At 33.4% G+C, this 26,876-nt stretch overlaps 1 protein-coding gene across 1 annotated transcript in view; it reads left to right on the top strand.

Annotated features, from left to right (window-relative positions):
* The first annotated feature begins 1,934 nt into the window (after positions 1 to 1,934).
* Positions 1,935 to 26,876, top strand: part of LOC140046785 (uncharacterized) — a 31,391-nt gene continuing 6,449 nt past the window's right edge. The window contains exon 1 of the mRNA XM_072091516.1: positions 1,935 to 1,951. The gene's annotated coding sequence lies outside the window, so the exon portion shown is untranslated. The remainder of the gene's footprint in view (positions 1,952 to 26,876) is intronic.

Genomic DNA, 26,876 nt, shown 5'->3' with positions numbered 1-26,876 from the left:
GCTGTAAGTAAAATCAATTATTGTTTTCAAAATAATCGGGAACAATTGAATCAATTGATAATTTAAAAAATGCAGAGTGACAGATAGCGTGCTGTTTAATAAATTTGGGCCGGCAATATTGCATATAATACATATAATACACAATTTTCCTGAAAATAAAAAGACATGGTAAAAAAAATCATGCCAAGAAATAAAATACTTAAAATACGGGCAAGTATACATTTTGCCAATTAGTAAAATCATTGTTTGTTTCATTGATTTGATGTTCTTAACATAGCATTATTATTAGCGGTTATTAACAATATGTATTATGCAGTTAATATAGTTTTAGTTTTAAAACAAGTGAAGAAGAGACATGAATGTTATACCTATTGAAATAAACAATAAATGTAACAAAATACAACACCAGTTGTTGGTCTACCAAAGTAAGGTATTCCAGGAAAAACAGTATATATGTGAAAACAAATAACGAATACGACAATTGTTATCAAGGCGAATGGATGAATCACTGCATTATTTAATTATTAAATTATATAAGTATGAAATTAAACGGTTTCTAAAAATCGTTTGCTTATTGTTCGTCTATAATTTCTCTTTCAGACAGGTTATAAAGCAAGACCTAATGGCCTTCCACCAATGATATTTAGAGGTTGTAGGAACAAAGCTTCCTCTATCTATGATATGCTGACATCGTTGAGCATCGGTGACCATTGGTTGTTCTTTAGCGCATATGAAGGCGATCTCTCCAACAAGTCACCAGCTCCAGCTAACTAAAAAAATTCGAGACTATATTCCACATTCTAATCAAATAATACCCATCTACTTTCTGCTCCTATAACTAACTAAGATATAGCAACTGATGGCAATTCACGTTCTTTTACCAAATCGGACACCATAAAAAACCGTTTTCACAATTTATATAATATTATTATTTTCTAATCTAAGTACATGTTTGTGCTATAGGCCTAGAGTACAGTATATTGCATTCGTACTGTTTATAGTTCTTAATTCTATATTCAAATGACCGTATAAACCTTCTCTGTATTGGTAAAACAAATATTTAATATAAATTTGGGTTTATAAGAGAATTCTTTATTGTAATTTTCATTATTATGAATAAATGCATATAAAAATAAATATCATTTTGTTTAGTGGAATTCTTGTGCTGTTATGATATTTCTGATGAGTGACTGAAAATGAGAGTATTCTTCGTCTTGTTCTTAAAAATACTAATTTTCTTTGCATCTGTGACAACTGATAATACATGGAGACGATTTTACACACATACTTCATCTACATTCACACTTCCGTTTCACGGAACAGAAGACGTTGCCGCTCAATTCTGTATAACATTATGATTTTCCATTATTTAACGTCTTCCGTTCCGTGAAACGGAACAAAAGTGAATGGAGCGTAAGTAGCTATCTCCACTCTACAGTCTTCGCATGCTCCTGTACATTTTAGCGTTCATTATGCTTGAAGTGCAATCACTCGTCGTACGTTTACAAATCTTACTCTCAAATTCGCCAGAATAATACTTTTATTCCAAACTCTATATACACTATCAAACTATAGTTTAACAAAAAAATTGTGATGTGCCCAAATATGGTAGTGATATGCTCAAATATGGTAGTGATATGCTCAAATATGGTATCATTCATATCATATTTGCTTAATTTACTTTAAAGCTATGGAGTTTTTGTTATCACATTCAATCTCTTTTGTCAACAAAATAATCAATCGACAAAAATAATTATTAGGTATAGCTTATTTAGCTAATCAAGCTTATTTAGCGTATCAAAGCTAATTGGACGATATATTTTCAATTACAGTTTTCAATTACTATTCTTTTGTCTTTCTCGAATACAAATGAATTACCTATATTCATATCTATCGCATTTTACTAGAATTCAAAAAATTTGGAGGGAGGCGTAATACACTTTCTAGATCGGTAAGTTGCATGTTTGATGTAATCAAGTGTTAATTAAAAAAGGTGTTTTTATAATATATATATATATTACCTTCGTACCTTTGTACTATGTAAACTTTTTGTTTGTATTTTAAATATTCTTAATGATTTGTGCAAAAATATGTCAAGTCTTACTTCCTTATAACCATTATTCATTCAGTGTAATAATAGAGGTGTTATACTTTGTTGGAAACTAAACTGATGTTTGGAAAGGTCCACCTGATTCAATTAAATGTATAACATTTAGAATTTGTAGACATTTTTATTAAATAAACTGGATGTACCAACAATTAACACCACGATCACTTTAAAATAAACTATCTTTAAACGTATTCTAAACATTTTACAAAAACAAGGCCATAATAATATACCAACCGACTGACATGGTGAGCTGTAGAGTCGCGTTCGCACGCGACTAAAAAGAGAAGTAAAAAGAGCGTGTCGACAGAGTCCAGTACAAAAATAAAAAATCCACCAAACAAACGAAAAATAAAAATTATAGTAATAAAATTAACTAATCATATTATTATAAAATAATTAATTATAAATAGGCAGCTTATAAAGTAGATTGGTATTAAACAAGGCCATATACATGGCTGCAGTCGCATGCTCGACACAGTGAGCTGTAGAGTCGCATTTGCACGCGATTAATTATTACTTGAAGGCTGCCCCTACCGAAATATACTGTTTAAGTAGGGCCTACATTAACAATTAACATTCACCATTTGTCATCAATACATTACGCACCCTAGAGATTTTTTAAACTTAACAAAATGTCTACTTCCAGAGATATCACAGTCTAAAGTTTTGGCTGTTACAATCAGTGTTTTGAGAAAAAACAAGGCCATATACATGGCTGCAGTCGGATGCCGACCGACCAACCGACCGACATAGTAGAGCATAGTAGACTCTATAGAGTCGCGTTTCACGCGACTAAAAAGCTTGTTAAATTAAGTAACACTAGATGGCACGCTCGCTTCGCTCGCGTACCATCTAGGTCGTGCCCACAGATGGTTCTCGAATACACAGTATTTTCCAGCGAGAAAAAAATGGAGATTTCAAATGTACGTACTGCAGGACTATAATACATTGTCGTTTACAGAAACGAATAAATATACACGATGATTTATGTAGTCAGCTAAAATTAGCACCCTGGGAATTACTTCCGAGAGAGAAACAAAATGAGTCAAATTTTTTTATTTGGACTCATTTAAACAAACCCAATTTGTGTTTTGTATGTAACATTAAGGGTTGAGGGATGGGGGAAGAAGATAGGTACAAAGAGGAAACATTTTAAAATATATTCTTATCCACTCAGTAACGAAATATTGTTTTTAATGTTTTATAGGCCTATAAATAATATACCACTAAATACAGTAAAACATTTACGATTTAATACTTTGTTAAAACTCTCACTGTCATAGTCGATTGAAATAGTAAAGTACATGTAACGATACACCACTACGTACGTACGTTTATATATTTTTAAATTATTAATTAATACAAACGTTGAGAAGCAACTGTCAGTAATAACGTTTATTTATTTGTATATTATATGTTTATAATCTAACAGTAGGGCCTACCCACACTCACAGTAATAAAGTTTATTTGTATATTTGTTTATATTATTATCTAACAGTACCAACACTCACAGTAAGATATTTGCGATTCAAATTGCGATCAAAAGTGCATTGCAATACTATTTATGTTTATTCTCCAAGGGGGCCCATAAATCTAAATCTATACCTCTATGGTTAAATCAAATAATTTGGAATGTTCCATTCATCACAAATCAATACATGTGTAAAAACGTATATTACATGTATCAAAATACCATTTTTTAAAGAAAATCGGCCTGTCTTCAACATTATGATGCTGTACTCGAACTGTTCAACCGGTTTTCAGCTATTAAAAACAATTATCGTAGGAGGAGATAGGAAAATGCGAAGTGTCCTCGTATTATTGTGTGCGGGTATTTTTCAAATTGACATCCATTAGACAGTGTATACCACGATCGGAAAACACCCCTATTTGGGGCAAATCGTTGAACCTAAATTCGTTCCAATCGTCAATAACTAATTATCTAACTTAATTTAATTAGTAAACAGGGTTACATCAGGTGGTTAAAATCAGTACCGAAAGTACGAACCAACTTTACATACCATCGAGTAAACATTCTAGAAATAACGCGCGATTTACCGATTTTTGCCCTTACGTAAATTTGCACGCTCGCTTCGCTCGCGTACCATCTAGGGGTGCTCACAGATGGTTCTCGAATACAGTAGAATCCACGGACGGGGACTTTTTTGGGACACTAAACAAAAACGGAAGTGTCCCCCTAATTGGGGTATTCAGAAATAGAGACAACAAAACCAATACTGGATTCCATAAAGGACAATTAATTTATGTGGATTAAAGAAATTAGGGAGAAATGGAAATGTATGTACGGGAATTGGGCGGCACGTGGTGGTGGTGATGGAACCGCAGTAATAAAGTTGATTGTATTTATATATTATAAGAACCAAACTAAACTAGACATGTAACTCGTCACTTTGACGAGTTTGGTTATCCGCCGCGCAAGTGGTGCAACATTAACATTAAGGGGATAGGTTGAGGACAAAAGGAAGTGTTCACGTTGGCATTATGACCTGAACTGAAGAATATGATATGTTGTTATTGCTGAATTTTATTATTTAAATTCATATATAGTATACACAGTATAATCTGTATCCATATCACATACAGTGTAGAATAGGTGAAATTACGGACCCGCTATTTATTGCAATTTTTAACATGTTGACGGTTTTAAAATGAAACGCGAAGGTAGCAATTCCAAAAGGAAATTATCTCAGCAACAACGTATTAGCGTGTAGAAGAAATTTGAATACGTGAAATATTGATGCGCGCTCTTTTAAATGTAATGAATTATGACGCAAAAGATGAAAATACGACCTTTTTTATTTAACTGGCCATATGATGACGTCACAACATCCGATTGGCAACATTTTTACATAATTTCGTATCTACAATCCAATAGCTTCCAGAAAAAGTTTTAATCGTGATTATCACATTTTATTCTTACGAGCTATAACAGATTAAAATTTACTGTAAAGATGAAATTGATGCCACACGTGATATAAATTTTTAGGCATGATGACGTCAAAAAAATTAAAATATTTTTATCTCATGCGAAAGATAGTTGATTGACCTAGACAATATCAAAATCGGGGTGAAAATGGAAAACGGATAAGTGGAGATGCGCTCTATTCAATGTGATGAGCTATGACGAAAGATACAAAAATCCTAAATTTTATATTCGCGTGGCCATACGATGACGTCACAATGTCCGGTTCGCCATATTAATACCTGATCCGATATCTACAACTCATCTACTTCCAGAATATGTCATCCACAAAAATTTGACCGTCTAGTTTAGAAATTCCGACTGTTTAAAAAAAGGCATATTTTAAACGAATTTTTTAACCTTTTCATAAAAAACGCGCGCAAATTGTCCAATTCGACGTGCTCGTATGACGTATCTTTAAGTCGAAATTGTTTAAAATTTGGTAAAATTACTAGAAAAGGCTGGAAAAATATAAATCACGCGAAAAAAATACGTTTTCAATGCTACGTGCGCACCGCACACGTAAAAATGTGCGCACGCGTGGGAATTTTTGACATGCTTAAAACGACATGAAAAGCGTAGAAAGTTGATTATAAATTAATTTTGCGCATTTTGAAATTTTAAATGCGCGTGCGCGCGTAACTTTGTGTAAAACACGCAATTTTTTTTCAACAGAAAGTTAGCGCATGATATAAATTTAACTTTTGCAAAGTTTCACTTTAAAATGTTATTTGGTTTTCGACATATGTTAAATACGAGAAAATCGTTAAATTGCGCGTACGTCACGTTGCGCAATTGTAAACATCATGAAAAGCTTCGCTTGACGACGTTACATAAATGTCAAAATGTTAACATAGTTAACAAAATGTTATGTTTGCAAGTTTTAGAGAAAAGCGTTACACAAAAATCATACAGAAAGAAAGAAGACTAGACATGTAACTCGTCACTTTGACGAGTTTGGTTATCCGCCGCGCAAGTGGTGCAACATTAACATTAAGGGGATAGGTTGAGGACAAAAGGAAGTGTTCACGTTGGCATTATGACCTGAACTGAAGAATATGATATGTTGTTATTGCTGAATTTTATTATTTAAATTCATATATAGTATACACAGTATAATCTGTATCCATATCACATACAGTGACATACATAGAATAGGTGAAATTACGGGACCCGCTATTTATTGCAATTTTTAACATGTTGACGGTTTTAAAATGAAACGCGAAGGTAGCAATTCCGAAAGGAAATTATCTCAGCAACAACGTATTAGCGTGTAGAAGAAATTTGAATACGTGAAATATTGATGCGTGCTCTTTTAAATGTAATGAATTATGACGCAAAAGATGAAAATACGACCTTTTTTTATTTAACTGGCCATATGATGACGTCACAACATCCGATTGGCAACATTTTTACATAATTTCATATCTACAATCCAATAGCTTCCAGAAAAAGTTTTAATCGTGATTATCACATTTTATTCTTACGAGCTATAACAGATTAAAATTTACTGTAAAGATGAAATTGATGCCACACGTGATTTAAATTTTTAGGCACGATGACGTCAAAAAAATTAAAATATTTTTCACTCATGCGAAAGATAGTTGATTGAACTAGACAATATCAAAATCGGGGTGAAAATGGAAAACGGATAAGTGGAGATGCGCTCTATTCAATGTGATGAGCTATGACAAAAGATACAAAAATCCTAAATTGTATATTCGCGTGGCCATACGATGACGTCACAATGTCCGGTTAGCCATATTAATACCTGATCTGATATCTACAACTCATCTACTTCCAGAATATGTCATCCACACAAATTTGACCGTCTAGTTTAGAAATTACGACTGTTTAAAAAAAGGCATATTTTAAACGAATTTTTTAACCTTTTCATAAAAAACGCGCGCAAATTGTCCAATTCGACGTGCTCGTATGACTTATCTTTAAGTCGAAATTGTTTAAAATTTGGAAAAATTACTAGAAAAGGCTGGAAAAACATAAATCACGCGAAAAAAATACGTTTTCAATGCTACGTGCGCACCGCACACGTAGAAATGTGCGCACGCGTGGGAATTTTTGACATGCTTAAAACGACATGAAACGCGTAGAAAGTTGATTATAAATTAATTTTGCGCATTTTGAAATTTTAAATGTGCGTGCGCGCGTAACTTTGTGTAAAACACGCAATTTTTTTTCAACAGAAAGTTAGCGCATGATATAAATTAAACTTTTGCAAAGTTTCACTTTAAAATGTTATTTGGTTTTCGATATATGTTAAATACGAGAAAATCGTTAAATCGCGCGTACGTCACGTTGCGCGATTGTAAACATCATGAAAAGCTTCGCTTGACGACGTTACATAAATGTCAAAATGTTAACATAGTTAACAAAATGTTATGTTTGCAAGTTTTAGAGAAAAGCGTTACACAAAAATCATACAGAAAGAAAGAAGATTAAGAAAAAGATGACTAGACATGTAACTCGTCACTTTGACGAGTTTGGTTATCCGCCGCGCAAGTGGTGCAACATTAACATTAAGGGGATAGGTTGAGGACAAAAGGAAGTGTTCACGTTGGCATTATGACCTGAACTGAAGAATATGATATGTTGTTATTGCTGAATTTTATCTATATATAAATTCATAGTATACACAGTATAATCTGTATCCATATCACATACAGTGTAGAATAGGTGAAATTACGGGACCCGCTATTTATTGCAATTTTTAACATGTTGACGGTTTTAAAATGAAACGGGAAGGTAGCAATTCCGAAAGGAAATTATCTCAGCAACAACGTATTAGCGTGTAGAAGAAATTTGAATACGTGAAATATTGATGCGCGCTCTTTTAAATGTAATGAATTATGACGCAAAAGATGAAAATACGACCTTTTTTATTTAACTGGCCATATGATGACGTCACAACATCCGATTGGCACCATTTTTACATAATTTCGTATCTACAATCCAATAGCTTCCAGAAAAAGTTTTAATCGTGATTATCAAGTTTTATTCTTACGAGCTATAACAGATTAAAATTTACTGTAAAGATGAAATTGATGCCACACGTGATTAAAATTTTTAGGCATGATGACGTCAAAAAAATTAAAATATTTTTAACTCATGCGAAAGATACTTGATTGACCTAGACAAAATCAAAATCGGGGTGAAAATGGAAAACGGATAAGTGGAGATGCGCTCTATTCAATGTGATGAGCTATGACGAAAGATACAAAAATCCTAAATTTTATTTTCGCGTGGCCATACGATGACGTCACAATGTCCGGTTAGCCATATTAATACCTGATCTGATATCTATAACTCATCTACTTCCAGAATATGCCATCCACAAAAAGTTGACCGTCTAGTTTAGAAATTACGACTGTTTAAAAAAAGGCATATTTTAAACGAATTTTTTAACCTTTTCATAAAAAACGCGCGCAAATTGTCCAATTCGACGTGCTCGTATGACGTATCTTTAAGTCGAAATTGTTAAAAATTTGGTAAAATTACTAGAAAAGGCTGGAAAAATATAAATCACGTGAAAAAAGTACGTTTTCAATACTAGGTGCGCACCGCACACGTAAAAATGTGCGCACGCGTGGGAATTTTTGACATGCTTAAATTGACATGAAACGCGTAGAAAGTTGATTATAAATTAATTTTGCGCATTTTGAAATTTTAAATGCGCGTGCGCGCGTAACTTTGTGTAAAACACGCAATTTTTTTTCAACAGAAAGTTAGCGCATGATATAAATTAAACTTTTGCAAAGTTTCAAGTTGAAATGTTATTTGGTTGTCGAGCTATGTTAAATACGACAAAATCGTTAAATCGCGCGTAAGTCACGTTGCGCAATTGTAAAAGTCATGAAAAGCTTCGCTTGACGACGTTACGTAAATGTCAATATGTTAAGATAGTTACCGAAATGTTATGTTTGCGAGTTTTAGAGAAAAGCGTTACACAAAAATCATACAGGTTGATTTCGTACAATCACAAGAGGTTATCCTGCAACTTCGTTGCGGATAACCAAAAATACTCAGTATGTAAAGTAAACAAATTTGTGTTAAAAAATTAAATGTTATAAATTCTGTGTAAGATTGATTATAATTATTATCTTGTGTCATTATACTCGAAAATGCATTGTGGGACGAATGATAATCGGTATTTTGAGGTTCGTATTCTAAGCGGTACTCTAAGTCTACGTCCGGTTTGAATAAGCACTAGACATGAAACTCGTCACTTTGACGAGTTTGGTTATCCGCCGCGCAAGTGGTGCAACATTAACATTAAGGGGATAGGTTGAGGACAAAAGGAAGTGTTCACGTTGGCATTATGACCTGAACTGAAGAATATGATCTGTTGTTATTGCTGAATTTTATTATTTAAATTCATATATAGTATACACAGTATAATCTGTATCCATATCACATACAGTGTAGAATAGGTGAAATTACGGGACCCACTATTTATTGCAATTTTTAACATGTTGATGGTTTTAAAATGAAAAGCGAAGTTAGCAGTTCCGAAAGCAAATTATCTCAGCAACAACGTATTAGCGTGTAGAAGAAATTTGAATACGTTAAATATTGATGCGCGCTCTTTTAAATGTAATGAATTATGACGAAAAAGATGAAAATACGACCTTTTTTATTTAACTGGCCATATGATGACGTCACAACATCCGATTGGCAACATTTTTACATAATTTCATATCTACAATCCAATAGCTTTCAGAAAAAGTTTTAATCGTGATTATCACATTTTATTCTTACGAGCTATAACAGATTAAAATTTACTGTAAAGATGAAATTGATGCCACACGTGATTTAAATTTTTAGGCATGATGACGTCAAAAAAATTAAAATATTTTTAACTCATGCGAAAGATAGTTGATTGACCTAGACAATATCAAAATCGGGGTGAAAATGGAAAACGGATAAGTGGAGATGCGCTCTATTCAATGTGATGAGCTATGACGAAAGATATAAAAATACTAAATTTTATATTCGCGTGGCCATACGATGACGTCACAATGTCCGGTTAGCCATATTAATACCTGATCCGATATCTACAACTCATCTACTTCCAGAATATGTCATCCACAAAAATTTGACCGTCTAGTTTAGAAATTACGACTGTTTAAAAAAAGGCATATTTTAAACGAATTTTTTAACCTTTTTATAAAAAACGCGCGCAAATTGTCCAATTCGACGTGCTCGTATGACGTATCTTTAAGTCGAAATTGTTTAAAATTTGGTAAAATTACTAGAAAAGGCTGGAAAAACATAAATCACGCGAAAAAAATACGTTTTCAATGCTACGTGCGCATCGCACACGTAGAAATGTGCGCACGCGTGGGAATTTTTGACATGCTTAAAACGACATGAAACGCGTAGAAAGTTGATTATAAATTAATTTTGCGCATTTTGAAATTTTAAATGTGCGTGCGCGCGTAACTTTGTGTAAAACACGCAATTTTTTTTCAACAGAAATTTAGCGCATGATATAAATTAAACTTTTGAAAAGTTTCACTTTAAAATGTTATTTGGTTTTCGACATATGTTAAATACGATAAAATCGTTAAATCGCGCGTACGTCACGTTGCGCAATTGTAAACATCATGAAAAGCTTCGCTTGACGACGTTACATAAATGTCAAAATGTTAACATAGTTAACAAAATGTTATGTTTGCGAGTTTTAGAGAAAAGCGTTACACAAAAATCATACAGAAAGAAAGAAGAAGAACTAGACATGTAACTCGTCACTTTGACGAGTTTGGTTATCCGCCGCGCAAGTGGTGCAACATTAACATTAAGGGGATAGGTTGAGGACAAAAGGAAGTGTTCACGTTGGCATTATGATCTGAACTGAAGAATATGATATGTTGTTATTGCTGAATTTTATTATTTAAATTCATATATAGTATAAACAGTATATTCTGTATCCATATCACATACAGTGACATACAGTGTAGAATAGGTGAAATTACGGGACCTGCTATTTATTGCAATTTTTATCATGTTGACGGTTTTAAAATAAAACGCGAAGGTAGCAATTCCGAAAGGAAATTATCTCAGCAACAACGTATTAGCGTGTAGAAGAAATTTGAATACGTGAAATATTGATGCGCGCTCTTTTAAATGTAATGAATTATGACGCAAAAGATGAAAATACGACCTTTTTCATTTAACTGGCCATATGATGACGTCACAACATCCGATTGGCAACATTTTTACATAATTTCGTATCTACAATCCAATAGCTTCCAGAAAAAGTTTTAATCGTGATTATCACATTTTATTCTTACGAGCTATAACAGATTAAAATTTACTGTAAAGATGAAATTGATGCCACACGTGATTTAAATTTTTAGGCATGATGACGTCAAAAAAATTAAAATATTTTTACCTCATGCGAAAGATAGTTGATTGACCTAGACAATATCAAAATCAGGGTGAAAATGGAAAACGAATAGGTGGAGATGCGCTCTATTCAATGTGATGAGTTATGACGAAAGATACAAAAATCCTAAATTTTATATTCGCGTGGCCATACGATGACGTCACAATGTCCGGTTAGCCATATTAATACCTGATCCGATATCTACAACTCATCTACTTCCAGAATATGTCATCCACAAAAAGTTGACCGTCTAGTTTAGAAATTACGACTGTTTAAAAAAAGGCATATTTTAAACGAATTTTTTAACCTTTTCATAAAAAACGCGCGCAAATTGTCCAATTCGACGTGCTCGTATGACGTATCTTTAAGTCGAAATTGTTTAAAATTTGGTAAAATTGCTAGAAAAGGCTGGAAAAACATAAATCACGCGAAAAAAATACGTTTTCAATGCTACGTGCGCACCGCACACGTAAAAATGTGCGCACGCGTGGGAATTTTTGACATGCTTAAAACGACATAAAACGCGTAGAAAGTTGATTATAAATTAATTTTGCGCATTTTGAAATTTTAAATACGCGTGCGCGCGTAACTTTGTGTAAAACACGCAATTTTTTTTCAACAGAAAGTTAGCGCATGATATAAATTAAACTTTTGCAAAGTTTCACTTTAAAATGTTATTTGGTTTTCGACATATGTTAGATACGAGAAAATCGTTAAATCGCGCGTACGTCACGTTGCGCAATTGTAAACATCATGAAAAGCTTCGCTTGACGACGTTACATAAATGTCAAAATGTTAACATAGTTACCGAAATGTTATGTTTGCGAGTTTTAGAGAAAAGCGTTACACAAAAATCATACAGAAAGAAAGAAGAAGAACTAGACATGTAACTCGTCACTTTGACGAGTTTGGTTATCCGCCGCGCAAGTGGTGCAACATTAACATTAAGGGGATAGGTTGAGGACAAAAGGAAGTGTTCACGTTGGCATTATGAACTGAACTGAAGAATATGATCTGTTGTTATTGCTGAATTTTATTATTTAAATTCATATATAGTATACACAGTATAATCTGTATCCATATCACATACAGTGTAGAATAGGTGAAATTACGGGACCCGCTATTTATTACAATTTTTAACATGTTGACGGTTTTAAAATGAAACGCGAAGTTAGCAATTCCGAAAGGAAATTATCTCAGCAACAACGTATTAGCGTGTAGAAGAAATTTGAATACGTGAAATATTGATGCGCGCTCTTTTAAATGTAATGAATTATGACGCAAAAGATGAAAATACGACCTTTTTTATTTAACTGGCCATATGATGACGTCACAACATCCGATTGGCAACATTTTTACATAATTTCGTATCTACAATCCAATAGCTTCCAGAAAAAGTTTTAATCGTGATTATCAAGTTTTATTCTTACGAGCTATAACAGATTAAAATTTACTGTAAAGATGAAATTGATGCCACACGTGATTAAAATTTTTAGGCATGATGACGTCAAAAAAATTAAAATATTTTTAACTCATGCGAAAGATACTTGATTGACCTAGACAAAATCAAAATCGGGGTGAAAATGGAAAACGGATAAGTGGAGATGCGCTCTATTCAATGTGATGAGCTATGACGAAAGATACAAAAATCCTAAATTTTATATTCGCGTGGCCATACGATGACGTCACAATGTCCGGTTAGCCATATTAATACCTGATCCGATATCTACAACTCATCTACTTCCAGAATATGCCATCCACAAAAAGTTGACCGTCTAGTTTAGAAATTACGACTGTTTTAAAAAAGGCATATTTTAAACGAATTTTTTAACCTTTTCATAAAAAACGCGCGCAAATTGTCCAATTCGACGTGCTCGTATGACGTATCTTTAAGTCTAAATTGTTTAAAATTTGGTAAAATTACTAGAAAAGGCTGGAAAAATATAAATCACGTGAAAAAAGTACGTTTTCAATACTACGTGCGCACCGCACACGTAAAAATGTGCGCACGCGTGGGAATTTTTGACATGCTTAAAACGACATGAAACGCGTAGAAAGTTGATTATAAATTAATTTTGCGCATTTTGAAATTTTAAATGCGCGTGCGCGCGTAACTTTGTGTAAAACACGCAATTTTTTTTCAACAGAAAGTTAGCGCATGATATAAATTAAACTTTTGCAAAGTTTCAAGTTGAAATGTTATTTGGTTGTCGAGCTATGTTAAATACGACAAAATCGTTAAATCGCGCGTAAGTCACGTTGCGCAATTGTAAACGTCATGAAAAGCTTCGCTTGACGACGTTACGTAAATGTCAATATGTTAAGATAGTTACCGAAATGTTATGTTTGCGAGTTTTAGAGAAAAGCGTTACACAAAAATCATACAGGTTGATTTCGTACAATCACAAGAGGTTATCCTGCAACTTCGTTGCGGATAACCAACTAGACATGTAACTCGTCACTTTGACGAGTTAGTTATCCGCACGACAAAGGCCACGTAGACGTCATACGTTAGAATATTGCACACAGAAAAAGATTGTGGCAATATGACCTGAACTGAAGAATAATATGATATGTTGTTATTGCTGAATTCTGTTATTTTGTGTCATATTATATATACAATATAATCTGTATACATATTACATACTGTGTAGAATAGGTGAAATGACTGGACCCGCCATTTATTCCAATTTTTAACATAGCGACGGTATCAAAATGAAATACTAAGATAGCAATTTCGGAAGGAAATTATCTCGGCAACAACATATTAATGTGTAGAAGAAATTTAAATACGTAAAATATTGATGCGCGCTCTTTTAAATGTGATGAATTATGACGCAAAAGATGAAAATACGACTTTTTTTATTTAACTGGTCATATGATGACGTCACAACATCCGATTGGCAAAATGTTTACATAAATTCGTATCTACAATCCAATAGCTTCCAGAAAACGTTTTAATCATGATTATCACGTTTTATTCTGACGAGCTATAACAGATTGAAATTTACTGTAAAGACGAAAATAAGTGACCCACGTTATTTACATTTTTAGACATGATGACGTCATAAAAATTAAAATATTTTTAACTCATACGAAAGATAGTTGATTGACCTAGATAATATAAAAATCGGGGTAAAAATGGAAAACAGATAATTGGAGATGCGCTCTATTAAATGTCATGCGCTATGATGAAAGATACAAAAATCCTATATTTTATATTCGCGTGGCCATACGATGACGTCACAATGTCCGGTTAGCCATATTATTACATGATCCGATATCTACACCTCATCAACTTATAGAATATGTCATCCACAAAAAGTTGACCGTCCAGTTTAGAAATTACGACTGTTTAAAAAAAGGCATAATTTTGACAAATTTTAACGAATTTTTTACCTTTTTCATCAAAAACCCACGTAAATTATCCAATTCGACGTGCCCGTATGACGTAATTTTAAGTCTAAATCGTTTAAAAGTTGGTAAAATTACTAAAAAAGGCTGGAAAAACATAAATCACGTGAAAAAAATTGTTTTCAACGCTACGTGCGCACGGCGCGCGTAAAAAAATGCGCACGCGTGGGAATTTTTTACCTGCTCAAAATGACATGAAACGCGTAGAAAGTGGATTAGAAATTGATTTTTCGCGTTTGGAAATTTTAAACGCGCGTGCGCGCGTAACTTCGTGTAAAACATGCCATTTTTTTTACAAAGTCAGTTAGCGCAAGATATAACTAAAACTTTTGTTAAGTTTCAATTTAAATTGTTATATGGTTTTCGATGTATGTTAAATACGCGAAATTCGTTAAAACGCGCGTAAGTCATGTTGTGCAATTCTGACGTCATTCAGAAATAGAAAAGCACAACTTCAGGTGAATACCCATATGTTGACAAAGTTATGAAATGTTAATTTTACACGTTTTTGAGATATGCTCTGCACAAAAATGACAGAAAGAAAGAACTAGACATGTAACTCGTCACTTTGACGAGTTTGGTTATCCGCCGCGCAAATTGTGCAACATTAACATTAAGGGGATAGGTTGAAGACAAAAGGAAGTGTTCACGTTGGCATTATGACCTGAACTGAAGAATATGATATGTTGTTATTGCTGAATTTTATTATTTATATTCATATATAGTATACACAGTATAATCTGTATCCATATCACATACAGTGACATACATAGAATAGGTGAAATTACGGGACCCGCTATTTATTGCAATTTTTAACATGTTGACGGTTTTAAAATGAAACGCGAAGGTAGCAATTCCGAAAGGAAATTATCTCAGCAACAACGTATTAGCGTGTAGAAGAAATTTGAATACGTGAAATATTGATGCGCGCTCTTTTAAATGTAATGAATTATGACGCAAAAGATGAAAATACGACCTTTTTCATTTAACTGGCCATATGATGACGTCACAACATCCAATTGGCAACATTTTTACATAATTTCGTATCTACAATCCAATAGCTTCCAGAAAAAGTTTTAATCGTGATTATCACATTTTATTCTTACGAGCTATAACAGATTAAAATTTACTGTAAAGATGAAATTACTGCCACACGTGAATTTAATTTTTAGGCATGATGACGTCAAAAAAATTAAAATATTTTTAACTCATGCGAAAGATAGTTGATTGACCTAGACAATGTCAAAATCGGGGTGAAAATTGAAAACGGATAAGTGGATATGCGCTCTATTCAATGTGATGAGCTATGACAAAAGATACAAAAATCCTAAATTTTATATTCGCGTGGCCATACGATGACGTCACAATGTCCGGTTAGCCATATTAATACCTGATCCGATATCTACAACTCATCTACTTCCAGAATATCCCATCCACAAAAAGTTGACCGTCTAGTTTAGAAATTACGACTGTTTAAAAAAAGGCATTTTTTAAACGAATTTTTTAACCTTTTCATAAAAACGCGCGCAAATTGTCCAATTCGACGTGCTCGTATGACGTATCTTTAAGTCGAAATTGTTTAAAATTTGGTAAAATTACTAGAAAAGGCTGGAAAAACATAAATCACGCGAAAAAAATACGTTTTCAATGCTACGTGCGCACCGCACACGTAAAAATGTGCGCACGTGTGGGAATTTTTGACATGCTTAAAACGACATGAAACGCGTAGAAAGTTGATTATAAATTAATTTTGCGCATTTTGAAATTTTAAATGCGCGTGCGCGCGTAACTTTGTGTAAAACACGCAATTTTTTTTCAACAGAAAGTTAGCGCATAATATAAATTAAACTTTTGCAAAGTTTCACTTTAAAATGTTATTTGGTTTTCGACATATGTTAAATACGAGAAAATCGTTAAATCGCGCGTACGTCACGTTGCGCGATTGTAAACATCATGAAAAGCTTCGCTTGACGACGTTACATAAATGTCTAAATGTTAACATAGTTAACAAAATGTTATGTTTGCAAGTTTTAGAGAAAAGCGTTACACAAAAATCATACAGAAAGAAAGAAGATTAAGAAAAAGATGATGACTAGACATGTAACTCGTCACTTTGACGAGTTTGGTTATCCGCCGCGCAAGTGGTGCAACATTAACATTAAAGGGATAGGTTGAGGACAAAAGGAAGTGTTCACGTTGGCATTATGACCTGAACTGAAGAATATGATATGTTGTTATTGCTGAATTTTATTATTTAAATTCATATATAGTATACACAGTATAATCTGTATCCATATCACTTACAGTGTAGAATAGGTGAAATTACGGGACCCGTTATTTATTGCAATTTTTAACATGTTGACGGTTTTAAAATGAAACGCAAAGGTAGCAATTCCGAAAGGAAATTATCTCAGCAACAACGTATTAGCGTGTAGAAGAAATTTGAATACGTGAAATATTGATGCGCGCTCTTTTAACTGTAATGAATTATGACGCAAAAGATGAAAATACGACTTTTTTTATTTAACTGGCCATATGATGACGTCACAACATTTGATTGGCAACATTTTTACATAATTTCGTATCTACAATCCAATAGCTTCCAGAAAAAGTTTTAATCGTGATTATCACATTTTATTCTTACGAGCTATAACAGATTAAAATTTACTGTAAAGATGAAATTGATGCCACACGTGATTTAAATTTTTAGGCATGATGACGTCAAAGAAATTAAAATATTTTGAACTCATGCGAAAGATAGTTGATTGACCTAGACAATATCAAAATCGGGGTGAAAATGGAAAACGGATAAGTGGAGATGCGCTCTATTCAATGTGATGAGCTATGACGAAAGATACAAAAATCCTAAATTTTATATTCGCGTGGCCATACGATGACGTCACAATGTCCGGTTAGCCATATTAATACCTGATCCGATACCTACAACTCATCTACTTCCAGAATATGTCATCCACAAAAAGTTGACCGTCTAGTTTAGAAATTACGACTGTTTAAAAAAAGGCATATTTTAAACGAATTTTTTAACCTTTTCATAAAAAACGCGCGCAAATTGTCCAATTCGACGTGCTCGTATGACGTATCTTTAAGTCGAAATTGTTAAAAATTTGGTAAAATTACTAGAAAAGGCTGGAAAAACATAAATCACGCGAAAAAAATACGTTTTCAATGCTACGTGCGCACCGCACACGTAAAAATGTGCGCACGCGTGGGAATTTTTGACATGCTTAAAACGACATGAAACGCGTAGAAAGTTGATTATAAATTAATTTCGCGCATTTTGAAATTTTAAATGCGCGTGCGCGCGTAACTTTGTGTAAAACACGCAATTTTTTTTCAACAGAAAGTTAGCGCATGATATAAATTAAACTTTTGCAAAGTTTCACTTTAAAATGTTATTTGGTTTTCGACATATGTTAAATACGAGAAAATCGTTAAATCGCGCGTACGTCACGTTGCGCAATTGTAAACATCATGAAAAGCTTCGCTTGACGACGTTACATAAATGTCAAAATGTTAACATAGCTAACAAAATGTTATGTTTGCAAGTTTTAGAGAAAAGCGTTACACAAAAATCATACAGAAAGAAAGAAGATTAAGAAAAAGATGTTGATGATGATTTCGTACAATCACAAGAGGTTATCCTGCAACTTCGTTGCGGATAACCAATGATTTCGTACAATCACAAGAGGTTATCCTGCAACTTCGTTGCGGATAACCAATAATACAGAAAAAAAAAAAAGATGATGAAACAGGACAGTTACAAGGAGTTATCCGCTGAGTGCGGATAACTAATAACTAGACATGTAACTCGTCACTTTGACGAGTTTGGTTATCCGCCGCGCAAGTGGTGAAACATTAACATTAAGGGGATAGGTTGAGGACAAAAGGAAGTGTTCACGTTGGCATTATGACCTGAACTGAAGAATATGATATGTTGTTATTGCTGAATTTTATTATTTAAATCCATATATAGTATACACAGTATAATCTGTATCCATATCACATACAGTGTAGAATAGGTGAAATTACGGGACCCGCTATTTATTGCAATTTTTAACATGTTGACGGTTTTAAAATGAAACGCGAAGGTAGTAATTCCGAAAGCAAATTATCTCAGCAACAACGTATTAACGTGTAGAAGAAATTTGAATACGTGAAATATTGATGCGCGCTCTTTTAAATGTAATGAATTATGACGCAAAAGATGAAAATACGACCTTTTTTATTTAACTGGCCATATGATGACGTCACAACATCCGATTGGCAACATTTTTACATAATTTCGTATCTACAATCCAATAGCTTCCAGAAAAAGTTTTAATCGTGATTATCACATTTTATTCTTACGAGCTATAACAGATTAAAATTTACTGTAAAGATGAAATTACTGCCACACGTGATTTTAATTTTTAGGCATGATGACGTCAAAAAAATTAAAATATTTTTAACTCATGCGAAAGATAGTTGATTGACCTAGACAATGTCAAAATCGGGGTAAAAATGGAAAACGTATAAGTGGAGATGCGCTCTATTCAATGTGATGAGCTATGACGAAAGATACAAAAATCCTAAATTTTATATTCGCGTGGCCATACGATGACGTCAAAATGTCCGGTTAGCCATATTAATACCTGATACGATATCTACAACTCATCTACTTCCAGAATATCCCATCCACAAAAAGTTGACCTTCTAGTTTAGAAATTACGACTGTTTAAAAAAAGGCATATTTTAAACGAATTTTTTAACATTTTCATAAAAAACGCGCGCAAATTGTCCAATTCGACGTGCTCGTATGACGTATCTTTAAGTCGAAATTGTTTAAAATTTGGTAAAATTACTAGAAAAAGCTGGAAAAACATAAATCACGCGAAAAAAAATCGTTTTCCGTGCTACGTGCGCACCGCACACGTAAAAATGTGCGCACGCGTGGGAATTTTTGACATGCTTTAAACGACATGAAACGCGTAGAAAGTTGATTATAAATTAATTTTGCGCATTTTGAAATTTTAAATGCGCGTGCGCGCGTAACTTTGTGTAAAACACGCAATTTTTTTTCAACAGAAAGTTAGCGCATGATATAAATTAAACTTTTGCAAAGTTTCACTTTAAAATGTTATTTGGTTTTCGACATATGTTAAATACGAGAAAATCGTTAAATCGCGCGTACGTCACGTTGCGCAATTGTAAACATCATGAAAAGCTTCGCTTGACGACGTTACATAAATGTCAAAATGTTAACATAGGTAACAAAATGTTATGTTTGCAAGTTTTAGAGAAAAGCGTTACACAAAAATCATACAGAAAGAAAGAAGACTAGACATGTAACTCGTCACTTTGACGAGTTTGGTTATCCGCCGCGCAAGTGGTGCAACATTAACATTAAGGGGATAGGTTGAGGACAAAAGGAAGTGTTCACGTTGGCATTATGACCTGAACTGAAGAATATGATATGTTGTTATTGCTGAATTTTATTATTTAAATTCATATAGTATATACACAGTATAATCTGTATCCATATCACATACAGTGTAGAATAGGTGAAATTACGGGACCCGCTATTTATTGCAATTTTTAACATGTTGACGGTTTTAAAATGAAACGCGAAGGTAGCAATTCCGAAAGGAAATTATCTCAGCAACAACGTATTAGCGTGTAGAAGAAATTTTAATACGTGAAATATTGATGCGCGCTCTTTTAAATGTAATGAATTATGACGCAAAAGATGAAAATACGACCTTTTTTATTTAACTGGCCATATGATGACGTCATAACATCCAATTGGCAACATTTTTACATAATTTCGTATCTACAATCCAATAGCTTCCAGAAAAAATTTTAATCCTGATTATCACATTTTATTCTTACGAGCTATAACAGATTAAAATTTACTGTAAAGATGAAATTAATGCCACACGTGATTTAAATTTTTAGGCATGATGACGTCAAAAAAATTAAAATATTTTTAACTCATACGAAAGATACTTGATTGACCTAGACAAAATCAAAATCGGGGTGAAAATGGAAAACGGATAAGTGGAGATGCGCTCTATTCAATGTGATGAGCTATGACGAAAGATACAAAAATCCTAAATTTTATATTCGCGTGGCCATACAATGACGTCACAATGTCCGGTTAGCCATATTAATACCTGATCCGATATCTACAACTCATCTACTTCCAGAATATGCCATCCACAAAAAGTTGACCGTCTAGTTTAGAAATTACGACTGTTTAAAAAAAGGCATATTTTAAACGAATTTTTTAACCTTTTCATAAAAAACGCGCGCTAATTGTCCAATTCGACGTGCTCGTATGACGTATCTTTAAGTCGAAATTGTTTAAAATTTGGTAAAAATACTAGAAAAGGCTGGAAAAATATAAATCACGCGAAAAAAGTACGTTTTCAATACTACGTGCGCACCGCACACGTAAAAATGTGCGCACGCGTGGGAATTTTTGACATGCTTAAAACGACATGAAACGCGTAGAAAGTTGATTATAAATTAATTTTGCGCATTTTGAAATTTTAAATGCGCGTGCGCGCGTCACTTTGTGTAAAACACGCAATTTTTTTTCAACAGACAGTTAGCGCATGATATAAATTAAACTTTTGCAAAGTTTCACTTTAAAATGTTATTTGGTTTTCGACATATGTTAAATACGAGTAAATCGTTAAATCGCGCGTACGTCGCGTTGCGCAATTGTAAACATCATGAAAAGCTTCGCTTGACGACGTTACATAAATGTCAAAATGTTAACATAGTTAACAAAATGTTATGTTTGCAAGTTTTAGAGAAAAGCGTTACACAAAAATCATACAGAAAGAAAGAAGATGACAAAAAAGATGATGATGATTTCGTACAATCACAAGAGGTTATCCTGCAACTTCGTTGCGGATAACCAAAAAATAAAAAGTTGATGTTGATGATTTCGTACAATCACAAGAGGTTATCCTGCAACTTCGTTGCGGATAACCAAAAAGTTGACTAGACATGTAACTCGTCACTTTGACGAGTTTGGTTATCCGCCGCGCAAGTGGTGCAACATTAACATTAAGGGGATAGGTTGAGGACAAAAGGAAGTGTTCACGTTGGCATTATGACCTGAACTGAAGAATATGATATGTTGTTATTGCTGAATTTTATTATTTAAATTCATATATAGTATACACAGTATAATCTGTATCCATATCACATACAGTGTAGAATAGGTGAAATTACGGGACCCGCTATTTATTGCAATTTTTTAACATGTTGACGGTTTTAAAATGAAACGCGAAGGTACCAATTCCGAAAGGAAATTATCTCAGCAACAACGTATTAGCGTGTAGAAGAAATTTGAATACGTGAAATATTGATGCGCGCTCTTTTAAATGTAATGAATTATGACGCAAAAGATGAAAATACGACCTTTTTTATTTAACTGGCCATATGATTACGTCACAACATCCGATTGGCAACATTTTTACATAATTTCGTATCTACAGTCCAATAGCTTCCAGAAAAAGTTTTAATCGTGATTATCACATTTTATTCTTACGAGCTATAACAGATTAAAATTTACTGTAAAGATGAAATTAATGCCACACGTGATTTAAATTTTTAAGCACGATGACGTAAAAAAAATTAAAATATTTTTAACTCATGCGAAAGATAGTTGATTGACCTAGACAATATCAAAATCGGGGTGAAAATGGAAAACGGATAAGTGGAGATGCGCTCTATTCAATGTGATGAGCTATGACGAAAGATACAAAATCCTAAATTTTATATTTGCGTGGCCATACGATGACATCACAATGTCCGGTTAGCCATATTAATACCTGATCCAATATCTACAACTCATCTACTTCCAGAAAATGACATCCACAAAAAGTTGACCGTTTAGTTTAGAAATTACGACTGTTTTAAAAAAGGCATATTTTAAACGAATTTTTTAACGTTTTCATAAAAAACGCGCGCAAATTGTCCAATTCGACGTGCTCGTATGACGTATCTTTAAGTCAAAATTGTTTAAAATTTGGTAAAATTACTAGAAAAGGCTGGAAAATCATAAATCACGCGAAAAAAATACGTTTTCAATGCTACGTGCGCTCCGCACACGTAAAATTGTGCGCATGCGTGGGAATTTTTGACATGCTTAAACCGACATGAAACGCGTAGAAAGTTGATTAGAAATTAATTTTGCGCATTTTGAAATTTTAAATGCGCGTGCGCGCGTAACTTTGTGTAAAACACGCAATTTTTTTTCAACAGAAGGTTAGCGCATGATATAAATTAAACTTTTGCAAAGTTTCACTTTTAAATGTTATTTGGTTTTCGACATATGTTAAATACGAGAAAATCGTTAAATCGCGCGTACGTCACATTGCGCGATTGTAAACATCATGAAAAGCTTCGCTTGACGACGTTACATAAATGTCAAAATGTTAACATAGTTAACAAAATGTTATGTTTGCAAGTTTTAGAGAAAAGCGTTACACAAAAATCATACAGAAAGAAAGAAGATTAAGACTAGACATGTAACTCGTCACTTTGACGAGTTTGGTTATCCGCCGCGCAAGTGGTGCAACATTAACATTAAGGAGATAGGTTGAGGACAAAAGGAAGTGTTCACGTTGGCATTATGACCTGAACTGAAGAATATGATATGTTGTTATTGCTGAATTTTATTATTTAAATTCATATATAGTATACACAGTATAATCTGTATCCATATCACATACAGTGACATACAGTGTAGAATAGGTGAAATTACGGGACCCGCTATTTATTGCAATTTTTAACATGTTGACGGTTTAAAAATGAAACGCGAAGGTAGCAATTCCGAAAGGAAATTATCTCAGCAACAACGTATTAGCGTGTAGAAGAAATTTGAATACGTGAAATATTGATGCGCGCTCTTTTAAATGTAATGAATTATGACGCAAAAGATGAAAATACGACCTTTTTTATTTAACTGGCCATATGATGACGTCACAACATCCGATGGGCAACATTTTTACATAATTTCGTATCTACAATCCAATAGCTTCCAGAAAAAGTTTTAATCGTGATTATCACATTTTATTCTTACGAGCTATAACAGATTAAAATTTACTGTAAAGATGAAATTGATGCCACACGTGATTTAAATTTTTAGGCATGATGACGTCAAAAAAATTAAAATATTTTTAACTCATGCGAAAGATAGTTGATTGACCTAGACAATATCAAAATTGGGGTGAAAATGGAAAACGAATAAGTGGAGATGCGCTCTATTCAATGTGATGAGCTATGACGAAAGATACAAAAATCCTAAATTTTGTATTCGCGTGGCCATACGATGACGTCACAATGTCCGGTTAACCATATTAATACCTGATCCGATACCTACAACTCATCTACTTCCAGAATATGTCATCCACAAAAAGTTGACCGTCTAGTTTAGAAATTACGACTGTTTAAAAAAAGGCATATTTTAAACGAATTTTTTAACCTTTTCATAAAAAACGCGCGCAAATTGTCCAATTCGACGTGCTCGTATGACGTATCTTTAAGTCGAAATTGTTTAAAATTTGGTAAAATTACTAGAAAATGCTGGAAAAACATAAATCACGCAAAAAAAATACGTTTTCAATGCTACGTGCGCACCGCACACGTAAAAATGTGCGCACGCGTGGGAATTTTTGACATGCTTAAAACGACATGAAACGCGTAGAAAGTTGATTATAAATTAATTTTGCGCATTTTGAAATTTTAAATGCGCGTGCGCGCGTAACTTTGTGTAAAACACGCAATTTTTTTTCAACAGAAAGTTAGCGCATGATATAAATTAAACTTTTGCAAAGTTTCACTTTAAAATGTTATTTGGTTTTCGACATATGTTAAATACGAGAAAATCGTTAAATCGCGCGTACGTCACGTTGCGCAATTGTAAACATCATGAAAAGCTTCGCTTGACGACGTTACATAAATGTCAAAATGTTAACATAGTTAACAAAATGTTATGTTTGCAAGTTTTAGAGAAAAGCGTTACACAAAAATCATACAGAAAGAAAGAAGACTAGACATGTAACTCGTCACTTTGACGAGTTTGGTTATCCGCCGCGCAAGTGGTGCAACATTAACATTAAGGGGATAGGTTGAGGACAAAAGGAAGTGTTCACGTTGGCATTATGACCTGAACTGAAGAATATGATCTGTTGTTATTGCTGAATTTTATTATTTAAATTCATATATAGTATACACAGTATAATCTGTATCCATATCACATACAGTGTAGAATAGGTGAAATTACGGGACCCGCTATTTATTGCAATTTTTAACATGTTGATGGTTTTAAAATGAAACGCGAAGTTAGCAATTCCGAAAGCAAATTATCTCAGCAACAACGTATTAGCGTGTAGAAGAAATTTGAATACGTTAAATATTGATGTGCGCTCTTTTAAATGTAATGAATTATGACGAAAAAGATGAAAATACGACCTTTTTTATTTAACTGGCCATATGATGACGTCACAACATCCGATTGGCAACATTTTTACATAATTTCATATCTACAATCCAATAGCTTCCAGAAAAAGTTTTAATCGTGATTATCACATTTTATTCTTACGAGCTATAACAGATTAAAATTTACTGTAAAGATGAAATTGATGCCACACGTGATTTAAATTTTTAGGCATGATGACGTCAAAAAAATTAAAATATTTTTAACTCATGCGAAAGATAGTTGATTGACCTAGACAATATCAAAATCGGGGTGAAAATGGAAAACGGATAAGTGGAGATGCGCTCTATTCAATGTGATGAGCTATGACGAAAGATACAAAAATACTAAATTTTATATTCGCGTGGCCATACGATGACGTCACAATGTCCGGTAAGCCATATTAATACCTGATCCGATATCTACAACTCATCTACTTCCAGAATATGTCATCCACAAAAATTTGACCGTCTAGTTTAGAAATTACGAGTGTTTAAAAAAAGACATATTTTAAACGAATTTTTTAACCTTTTCATAAAAAACGCGCGCAAATTGTCCAATTCGACGTGCTCGTATGACGTATCTTTAAGTCGAAATTGTTTAAAATTTGGTAAAATTACTAGAAAAGGCTGGAAAAACATAAATCACGCGAAAAAAATACGTTTTTAATGCTACGTGCGCACCGCACACGTAGAAATGTGCGCACGCGTGGGAATTTTTGACATGCTTAAAACGACATGAAACGCGTAGAAAGTTGATTATAAATTAATTTTGCGCATTTTGAAATTTTAAATGTGCGTGCGCGCGTAACTTTGTGTAAAACACGCAATTTTTTTTCAACAGAAATTTAGCGCATGATATAAATTAAACTTTTGCAAAGTTTCACTTTAAAATGTTATTTGGTTTTCGACATATGTTAAATACGATAAAATCGTTAAATCGCGCGTACGTCACGTTGCGCAATTGTAAACATCATGAAAAGCTTCGCTTGACGACGTTACATAAATGTCAAAATGTTAACATAGTTAACAAAATGTTATGTTTGCGAGTTTTAGAGAAAAGCGTTACACAAAAATCATACAGAAAGAAAGAAGAAGAATAAAAAGTTGATGATGATGATGATGATGATTTCGTACAATCACAAGAGGTTATCCTGCAACTTCGTTGCGGATAACCAATTAAGAAAAAGATGTTGATGATGATTTCGTACAATCACAAGAGGTTATCCTGCAACTTCGTTGCGGATAACCAACTAGACATGTAACTCGTCACTTTGACGAGTTTGGTTATCCGCCGCGCAAGTGGTGCAACATTAACATATAAGGGGATAGGTTGAGGACAAAAGGAAGTGTTCACGTTGGCATTATGACCTGAACTGAAGAATATGATATGTTGTTATTGCTGAATTTTATTATTTAAATTCATATATAGTATATACACAGTATAATCTGTATCCATATTACATACA

Source organism: Antedon mediterranea, chromosome 1, assembly GCF_964355755.1.
Source record: "Antedon mediterranea chromosome 1, ecAntMedi1.1, whole genome shotgun sequence".
Taxonomy (NCBI): Eukaryota; Metazoa; Echinodermata; class Crinoidea; order Comatulida; family Antedonidae; genus Antedon; species Antedon mediterranea.
The sequence above is the reverse complement of the archived record's forward strand: the minus strand, read 5'-3'. Positions and strand labels throughout refer to the sequence as shown.